This window comes from Aedes aegypti, chromosome 2, assembly GCF_002204515.2.
Source record: "Aedes aegypti strain LVP_AGWG chromosome 2, AaegL5.0 Primary Assembly, whole genome shotgun sequence".
In the NCBI taxonomy this organism is placed as follows: Eukaryota; Metazoa; Arthropoda; class Insecta; order Diptera; family Culicidae; genus Aedes; species Aedes aegypti.
In genome coordinates this window covers 208,995,999-209,004,326 of record NC_035108.1, presented here as the reverse complement: position 1 = coordinate 209,004,326, position 8,328 = coordinate 208,995,999, and the positions used below count along the sequence as shown (strand labels likewise).

The window sequence follows — 8,328 nt, the reverse complement described above, 5'->3', positions numbered from 1 at the left end:
ATGTAATACATTGACTATAACGATTTTATATAAAATGTAGGCTGAAAATGATGTTAGATCAGCAAAACCCAGAAATGATCGGCATCAATAGAAGCTATCGAATCTAATAAATTACACTGCGGAACACATTTTTGTCTCAAGCACCAAAATACCGCTATTTACTTAATTAAGGGTTGCCGAATCCGTTGACATTTTCAGAAATATCATAGCACGTCTAGTTTTTGAGACATTGGCTGTTGAAAATGCTAAATTTGACTATTTCAGCCAACTTGCATGCAAGTTTATCAGCTTGTATGGCCATTTATTTGCTTGATTTGCCCCAGAACCCAAACTTCATGTGTCTAACAATACTTATCAACAAAGTTCATAATACTTCCGATGCTCAAAATTTATTTTTGTTGGTTTAGAAATGTATTGAATTTTGCCTTATAAGAGAAACTAAGAATTTCGTATGGAGACTGCAAGCATGTAGAAAAAAATCGATTTAACCTCAATTTAATCGTGCAATTTCAACCAAATTATATCCAAAATGATAGTTAAAGTCCTATTTGGCATGCTTGGTAGATTTTATCATAATATTTTTAGATAAATCATTGTTTAAATTTCATGTAAACGTTAATAAAACGTGTGTTTTCTACAACTTTGGCGACCTGTAGCTAAAAATTGTGACGTGCTGGAACATTTCTGAGAACGGCATCAGATTTAGCAGACTCAAATCTACTATAGACACATAATTTGATTCTTGAGATACGCAAAAATATAATTTTTGTTACGCTGTGTTATCTAAATGGATGCTCTTTTCAACTCGGAACTTCACAATCTAAAATGGCAACATAATAACCTATTTGAAACCTACATTCCCGGGCAAAAGTTTAAGGTCAGCCATGAAAACATACATTTCTTTCCTTTATTAGTATCTATTCAAACATTACTTTAAGTTCTTATTTCTAGGTGTTCTGTGTTTGGCAACACTATCATCCTTATTTAGTAAAATTAAATCAGGCTTTCATTTTAGATGACACGCAGGCTTCGTTGTTGTTGTTGTTTGAGAGGGACTTTAACCCGAAGGTCATTCGTCCCTCCCACGCAGGCTTCGTCCTTTGGCGGAGAGGCTTGTGTCGTCCGCAAACAAAGATTTTTAACATCCTTGATGTAAATCAGGTAAGTCAGATGTGAAAACAATGAGCGATATAAATAAAATGTTGTAAAGTTGAGTTTACTTCATTCTCGGTAGTAAATGCTACATGTGGAACATTAGTGGAACACGTTAGTGTCATTTTACTGCGCTACACCTTTCAAAAAACGCGTTGGTATGAATAAAAGTAGCATTTACTACAAAGCTACTGGTAGTAAGCTTCAGATGTTGCTTCTCAGGCTTTGAAATTGTTGAATTGTATTGAATAATTAAAATTTGAGTAAAAATCATTGGAAAGCGATATGAGTTACAATATTTTGAAATATATTTGGAGATATACGTAAAAAAAATCTGAGATTTTAAAAGGAATTTTGAAATTTTGTTTAAATTACCGTGAATTTTGGCATTACGATAATTTTGTTGTTTCTTAGAAATCCATGCTGCCATTAAGGCATAACTGTCCCATATGGAATTAATAGGCATTGAGAAAACAGCGCTCAAAGTTTGAAGTTTACATTTTCATACAAATGTATATAATTTTGTTGTAAATGTTTGAATGCAATATTCATTTAGTTCAACCCAACAGAATACTCAATTTGCTAATATTAATCAGTAAAAAATATATAGTTGAACATAATTCCAGTTTTACAATTGTTATTGGAGTTCAAAGTTCTCTATATGAACTGTTATGCCTTTATTTTTCATATGGGACTGCACCAACTTCATATTTTTCCACAACATTTTCAAACAAAGTGTATACATTTTCATATGCCTAGTGAAGTGCATATTTTTCAATATGGGACTGCACCAACTTCATATTTTTCCACAACATTTTCAAACAAAGTGTATAAATTTTCATATGCCTAGTGAAGTGCAAATTCAAACATGAATGTTGCGATGAAAAAAGGTGTTGGTTTGAAAATCAATATGGGACAGTTATGCTTTTATGGGCAGCATGGATGTCTGTGGGATTGAGGTATTAAGAAAGTAATACTGAACTTTACGTGAGATTTGTCACATCCAAGAATCTCGGATTTCCTTTGGTATTCCGGAATCCCCGCAGAAATTCTGGGATTCCGATAGACATTCTAGTTTTGTTATATTCTGGGAATAGTTAAGCCATTCTTGGGGAAATATTAATATTTGATTCGGTTATTGATCTTTTGAAATTATTTTGTTATCTTTGAGAAGGTATTTCTGTAAGATTTTCGGATTTTACATAAGAATCTCAGTACATACTGAATTCTAAAAAATCTAATAAAGTCATAATATTATGTTACTATCAGTGTCGTAAAAATTCAGCCGAATGATACCCGATCAGTGCGAAAACGAACAAAAACGAATTCCGCTAGCAAGAAGCCAATCTGACTTCGAGTGCGAATGCGACGAGAAAGAGAGTGGGTGCAACACACGCACACATTCAGTTTCACCCACTGTTGGTGTCATTTCAAAATTCAGTTTCACCTAGAGGCACTGAAATTGAAAATTGAATATAAAAAAATACAAATGAATTTTATATTACTGGTGTGAGAAAAACGCAATGTGATGCCTTCAGTTGATGAGTCATGATTGTCTTTTAATGAAAAAATACAACTTTTGCAATTTGCGGATGTTTTGTGGGGAATACTGACGGAAATGATTTTTTTCACTAGTGAAATTGAATTTGAATGTCAGTAGTGGATGAGAATTAGTGTAGCAAAAGTAAGGGTTTATTCACAAATTTCATAACGCCGAAAATGGCCATTTTTGATACCCACCCACCCCCTCATAACGCTTTTTGTATGAACACCTCACAAATTTTGTATGAGCTGTAACATCTTAAGGACACCCACCCACCCCCTTCGGCGTTATGAAATTTGTGAATAAGCCCTAATTGAAAAACTGAATGCACGTTCTACCAGATTCGTGCATGTATTGTCAAACAAACATTCACACAAAGAAGAATTCAACGATGACGGAGCCTACTGAGGATCGGCGTTGTTGACTGTATATTGAAATATGCTGGTTACTATAATCTAAATCTAAATCTCTCCATAGGATACAGATTTTTAGCCAATATTCAAAAATTCTCAGAACAATCCTTGATGTCAATTCATCATAAAAATTCACATAGGGGTAGATCCCCCCGTACCGGATAAAGTCGAAAAATTGAGAAATCATGGTCCAATAAAAATGGTGTATTAAAAGAAAAAAAAGCTATCATGGATAGTAATGTTGGTGTAATATAACACATCCTTGAAATAAACATGCCTTTTTAAAAAAGTAGAGATGTTTGAAAATCGTCAAAAAGTTGACGTATCACCTCAAATTTGAACCTAATTAATAAGTAAACATGATCAAATATAATCATTATTTGAAACTATGAATGTATTTTGTACCATATTTAAACAAATTGTGGACAAACTACTATTTTGGTCAAGCATCTCCTATCCCCCAGTTTCGGACAGCTTGATTTAAGAAGTTTAAAACCAGAATTTAGTACTATACCATTTAATTCCACTCTAGTGGGTATCTTTTGACAGATACGCGTATTTCGACCTCAACTGTAAGGCCGTCTTCAGTGTCGTGTACTAGACTCGACTCGATTTGTTATATGATATCTTTGTAATTTTTGCATCAGTGTCTCAAAATACATTCACTTTTCATTTATTCCGTCGATCGTGGTATCAAACATGCGATAAAAATAAAAAGAATGATTATTCAGAACAACATCGTAAAATGTGTTATTTTTCCTCATATATGAGAGAGATTTTTGATGGACATCTTGCAAACTAAGTAAACGTCAAATAGTGCTAGTTAATGTTCTAAAATGCTGCATTGAAGTACATAAGCTGAATTAACCTGAAGTGATAATTAGCCTGAATGGCCATGTCGGAATCCAAACTGTTCATTGGAAAAAAATGAATTTTCATTGATGTGGACCGTTATTCTGTTCAAAATGACCTTTTCAAAAAAAAAAAAATATACTGATGGAGGAAAGCAATCTGATTGGACGATAGCCAAAAGCTTCTTCCAAAATTGATATAACTTTTGCATTTTTCCATTTGTCATAAAAATATGCCAACTGAAAACATTAGTTAAATATATCAACTAAGCATGAATGGCTACTTTCTGGAAGTTTTTTGATGAGGATGTTAAAAGTTCTATCACCGCCAGGGGCTTTCATATTTTCCAATTATTTAATAATAGTCTTCCAGGAATTTTCAAGATCATTCTCTTGATAGAAAATGATTTTGAAATTCTGAGGAACTTGATTTTCTTTCGGAGTCCTAAAGTTTTTGAGCTTTGCAATCTGTTATAAATAGTTATGAAAGTGTTCAACCCAAACACAATAAGGAATTTAAGATAAAAAATATTTATCAAGAAAACCCACTTTAAAAAAACATAACAAATAATAGAAAAAATTTTTTAGCTTAAGTATTAAGTTTTTGTTCGTAATCGTTCATGTGTTAAAAACTACTACAAATTAATGTTATGACGATATACATCATCAATTTCAATCAATAAATTATCACTCCCCACGCTAATCAACACCACAAAACACTTGCTAATTCGACATATGGTGCCTTGATTGAGGGTCATATTACTTACCTACCTGAAATAAATGCTGGTTTAGCAGATTGCAGCTTTTATGACGCGTGCCAATAAACCACGCTGTTTTACGTATATGGAGCCAAGTGCTCACTCTATCGATTTAATCCAGTGAAATGCGAGAGAGTTTGCTCGCAATCCGTGCATTATCAAACCATGTCGCGTTTTGTTATCCGTACCGACAAGATATGGGCAACCCATATCTCAGAAGCAAAATACTGCCACTTTAATCCGTTGGAAAGAGAGAACAAAATTATACCGTGAACGGCCAACTCCATTTAGTACACATTTATTCCGGGTTGCTTCAAGATCGAATTTTGGGAGTCACCGGTGCTGGCACTGCGCAATTGCTGAACTGCATTTTTATTTTAAGTGAGTAGAAAAATGATTTTATTTTAAGTGAGTTGAAAAATGCTGCGAATTGTTGAACATAATTATTGGTGGTAAAAAGAATTACTTAGTTTAAAAGGTGAAAAGTCATATTTTTGTTTGCGTATTTTGTTGAACCTTTGATCCTTAGTTGTTCTAAGTGATATCAATTCAGAAAAATAGCGGAATTTGCGGCAAGTGTGCCACCTTAAGCAAATTGTTCTCTAACTTTGCCTAAAGCTTATAAAATCCACTAGCCTCATGATGTTAGTTTCACATCTTTCCATAACCACTGTGCCGTTTTAAAAAAAAAAATAATTTCAAAAGTATTAGTTTTGGAGCTTCTCAAATATCATCCAAAATAACCTACTTTTCGACACTATGGGGCAAGTGCGTCACCCATATGGGGCACGGCCACCGAATGAACATCACATGTAATTCAAATTGTAATGAAATTTTATTTATTTCCTTTTAATATTACTTACAAAGCAGACGATAATCGATAATTTAAAAAATAATTTTAAGTTTACTGTAATAAGGGAGCGTTTTATAACAAGGAAACATGCGTAACTCCCTATTACTCAATTCGAATAACTAAAATGATTATTTTTGTCTCCATTCAACACAATATATGTATTACCCTTATATTACAGCGAATATGTTTACTGTTGAACTAGATCAGCACTAAATAACGGTAAAATATTGATGTAGATATGTAAAACGGTACTTAATAAGCCGAAAAACATGTTATTATTGAATTATTTGAGAAAAAATCACTTGGGAGGGGGGGGGTGGGTGTCGGGGCAATAATGTCAGTTATTCCCACCAATACTTCAGAAACTACTACTGGTGCCTTATTTTGGTTTATTATTATGATTTTGTTGATGATGTTTACATTTTTATAAATCTCACTCCAACATTTTTTGTTTACCAAATAAATGTCACACTTGACCCAATAGGTATACATTTCAACCAAACTGGATTTCGTATGTAAAACTAAATACTTTTTTCGTTCAAATGCCACAATAACTTACACATTTGAATAGTTTCACGATGTACAGTACGTTAGAAAAATCTGTTAATAATTTACCTTTCACCAAGCAATTTAGAAACAACGAAATCTTATAAAAATCCACTCAAATTTGGTTCTCTTTGCACAAGTCGATAGAGAAAAAGAGAGCAATTTTCATCATATTTTGATCATTGTATTGCGAACTATAATGGAACATATTGTTAAGCTCAAAGAGAAAATATATATAGTCGTTTTTATAAAAAGCAGGGGTGGCACACTTACCCCAAAGTCCGCTACCTACATTTTCTAAATTTTGTTGATGTTGATCCAATCAACCTAGATATCTGTGTAATATCTATAGCGGTGTTTCAATTGGCTAAGACGACTACCTATTACTCCTAATGCATGGTGTGACGCTGTTTTATTCTTACCTTGTCTAGGAATTAATCTTTGGTCTATTGAAACCACAAACGAAGTCTGTGAAATACCATTTCGTTATTATTCGGCAAACATACAAAATGCCCCTGCCTTCCAGCGTTAGCCACCCTGATTCAAATAAAGTTGGGCGAGCTCGTGGTTTATTCTTCACCGCCACAAACCGCCACAAGTCGACATTATTTTCTTCTACATGGAAATTGAAAATACAGTCAGATCTCTCTAACTCGATATTGAAGGGACCATCGAGTTAGGAAGGCATCGAGATACAGAACACATATTTTTCAAATATTGACATTTTCGTTGTTTCTACAAAATACAATAAAAATAGTAATTTTTATTAACGTGAAAAATAGTAGAATTTTTGAGACATTGTCGGAGACGGATTGTACATAAGCAGTGAACTTCAGAGTTCACTGTTGGTATAATCTAGTTCAAGTGTAACTTTTTCGCTGATTAAGAGTACACTACGAATGTTAACAGAACTTGATTCTCGGAAAAGTAACTCATGAACCCATCATCAACTAGAAAGCTCAAAACAAGTTTGAATTGACCTTATTTACTACTTGAAAGTAAATAAGCAGCTTAAACGTACATTATGTAAACTGTAAAGTTCGAATAACTACTTAAAAAGTGAGCTGATTAAGCCAAAACATGCTCTTTTATCCGAACTTTTGATCGCTTGGGAACCTTCTTCACACTTTTCGAAAAGCAAACAAAAAATTAAAACTTTATCACTCTGAAACGAGTAAAGATCTTTGGTTTTACCATAAGCATAATTATAATATTCAAAATTATGGAATTAATTTACACTTGGAGGATATTTCAAACTTCTTATGAAGATATCGAGTTCAGCCCGAAAGAAAACCCGATCTAGTGGGTCACCGTATTCCGTGAAAAATTGCTATTTTGTTCCTTATACAAAATAAGGATACACGTGTTTTTTGATTTTTTGATTAGGGTGACTATTTCCAAAATAAAGTGATCAGAAAAATCACGACTTTGGAAAATTTTTATTTTATTTTTTAAATCATAACTTTTGAACCGCTTGATCGATTTTCAATTTTCTTAGACGAAATGGAAGCTAAACACTTGACTTTTCAAGAAAATCATAAAATTTCACAAAAATTGTTTTTTACATGAAACAAAGAAAAAAAAATCCGTTTTTTCGTCTTTTGAAGGCCTTGGGACCAAAGGGGCTATTGCTGTTCTCATTTTTTTTTAAATTCTAATCCGAATGATTTATCTTTGTAATCGATGGCAAAGGGATGGATTGTGCACTGTGCATTTGCTCAGTGAAAACCCTGAATGGTATCTTGTATAATAAAAGAAAAATATTCTGAAAATCACATATTATTATGCACTTATTTAATTTTAAGTTGTTTTTCAAATATTTCAAATAGTTTCCTTGCTGTTCAGCAATAAAATAATGCGGCAATAGCTCGTATAGTTTATCTACTAAAGTGTTAACAAACTCCTGTGTATCTAATTCAACCAAGTCCTGCCTATTTTTACCTTCTTCCATTTATTTATGAATTTCCTAAAACTCCAGTTGATTGATAAATACAAATCAGTATTAGCTGTGTTTCATCAAAGTTCACTTGATTTTTAAATAATCTATCATTGTGGGATACCTGATTTTTGAATTTCAATAAATAAATCTCAAAAACTAAAGAACAAACATCGTTGAAAATTTGAGGGCATACGTAATTTTTTTTGAATTTTCTAGAAAAAAATGAGAATATTAATGAACTTTTTAGTCCCAGAACCGAAAAAAACTAAAAAA

The 8,328-nt window shown here is 32.7% G+C and overlaps 1 protein-coding gene across 1 annotated transcript in view; it reads left to right on the top strand.

Moving 5' to 3' along the window:
* The first annotated feature begins 4,986 nt into the window (after window positions 1-4,986).
* Window positions 4,987-8,328, top strand: part of LOC5578489 — a 31,061-nt gene continuing 27,719 nt past the window's right edge. Inside the window, exon 1 of the mRNA XM_001663826.2 lies at window positions 4,987-5,098. The gene's annotated coding sequence lies outside the window, so the exon portion shown is untranslated. The remainder of the gene's footprint in view (window positions 5,099-8,328) is intronic.